Raw genomic sequence first — 2,007 nt, forward strand, 5'->3', positions numbered from 1 at the left:
TAGTGCAATTTTCGTTGGTTTGGTGTAGAGCTGAAAATACTCTGTTTCTAGTGTCTCTGTCTGAAATTGAAAAATTAACTGGGAATGAGTCTGAAGGGAATTTTTATTTCATTGAAAGCTCTATATCTTAGCTTCACTTTAAAATTGGTTTGGTCAATTTTGGACGTGGGAAGTGTCCTGTGGAAATTTTACAATCTAACAAGGTCCAGGGCCATTACAGAGGATTCCAAAACCCTGTTTCAACTTTGAGTTAGCATATCTTCTCTTTGTGCGTTCAAATTGATTGATTCCAGTTTCATTTTTCTTATCACTGTCTTATCTTTGTTTCTTGTGTTTAGGATTTTCTTCAATTTTTCCATTTTCCTATTTGAAAGTTTGTTAGAAGCTCTGAAGGTCTTCTGGACGAAATCCTGTTTCTCCAGACCTGAGGACCAACTTGTGAAAAATTCTGGGAACGATTGGGAAGGATTTTTAATCTGAAAGTTTTATATAATTTTCCTATATCTCTTGTGTTTCTCATAAAAGTTTCAGGGGAATTTATCATGTGGATTTGCTGATAGAAAATTCACAAGTTCACTGTCTCCAGAGAGCCTACTGTGCGAATTCCAGAATTGCCAAAGCTTCTTGATTGAGCATTTCTAACTCTCTTTCTACTTGTTTGGTGTTATTTTTTTTCATTTTGTTGCTATTGAGTATATTAAAAAAAAAAAAAAAAATATTTCTCTTGCTTTTGTGTGTTTTGAATGTTTCATGTTGATTTGCATTTTAGTTTAGCTTGTTCTTTGTTCTTAATTTTCTTGAGCTTGATTAGTGCATGACCCGAAGAAAACATACCTCTTTTGTTGAATTAGATCCAGAAATTGAAAGGACTATTTCTAGATTGAGAAGATCACAACCTATTCTTGATTCTCATTTGGTTTGTAATTCAACAATGGAAGGTATCTTAGGACATGAGCATGTGCATAATGAGGGCCATGGGAATGGGAATGAGAATTTGCATGATGATGGCCATGTTAATAATGAATTTGAAGGCTTGCATAACCCTAGAGAGGAGAGGAGCATTAGGCAATTAACTCAACCTAATTGGCATGATAATCCTTATGGCTTATATGTTCCTCCTACTAATGTTCAATTTGAAATTAAATCCTCTTTGATTAATGCATTGCCTAAATTTCATGGGTTACCAGGAGAGGATTGCCATAGGTTTTTGCATACTCTCCTATTGGTTTGTGATACTATGAAGCCTATGCATGTAAATGTTGATGATGTTCAAGCTAAGGCTTTTGTATTTTCTCTTGAAGGTTTAGCAAAGGAGTGGTATTTCAACTACCCTTCTTATGTGAAAGTGAGCACATGGGCCGAGCTAAGAAGACTCTTCTTAGATAAATTCTTTCCAAATTCCAAGGTCACCAATTTGAGAAAGCAAATCTATGGGGTCCAACAAGGAGAGGATGAGAGTCTCTATGAGTATTGGACTAGATTCCAAGGCCTTTTGGCTAAATGCCCACACCATCAAATTTCTAGTGAGAATTTAGTCCAATATTTCTATGAGGGCTTGATTCCAAGAGACAAAGTTAACATTGATGCCGCTAGTGGTGGATGCTTGATTGACCTCACTTCCTTAAAGGCTTGGGAACTAATTGACAAGATGGCTTCAAGTGGTGCTCAATACTCTACAAGGGAAAAGAGAAATGTGAATATGGTAGGTTCCTCAATTCTTAATGATTCATATGTGGACTTGCTAGCTGCCAAGATTGGGAGAATGTTGGCTCCACAAATATCTCAAGTGAGCAATGTAAGTACTTCTCAAGCACTTGTCCCTTATTCTTGTACTTTTTGTGACTCACCTATGCATGTAGAAAGCAATTGTCCTATTAAGTTTGAACAAGTAAATGCTATCTACAATGGAAAACAATCCTATGGTGGGAGGCAAGGGCAAGGAGCTTATTCTAATACTTACAACCCTTCATGGAGAGACCATCCTAATTTCTCCTATTCAAATCCAAA

At 36.4% G+C, this 2,007-nt stretch overlaps 1 non-coding gene across 1 annotated transcript; it reads right to left on the bottom strand.

Annotated features, from left to right (window-relative positions):
* Positions 1 to 1,411: 1,411 nt before the first annotated feature.
* Positions 1,412 to 1,518, bottom strand: LOC129314732 (small nucleolar RNA R71). The gene has a single exon (XR_008594241.1). It is a non-coding gene; the product is annotated as a small nucleolar RNA R71 (small nucleolar RNA).
* Positions 1,519 to 2,007: the final 489 nt, after the last annotated feature.

Source organism: Prosopis cineraria, unplaced genomic scaffold, assembly GCF_029017545.1.
Source record: "Prosopis cineraria cultivar Desert tree isolate PC_DT_omini unplaced genomic scaffold, ASM2901754v1 PC6, whole genome shotgun sequence".
Classification (NCBI taxonomy): Eukaryota; Viridiplantae; Streptophyta; class Magnoliopsida; order Fabales; family Fabaceae; genus Prosopis; species Prosopis cineraria.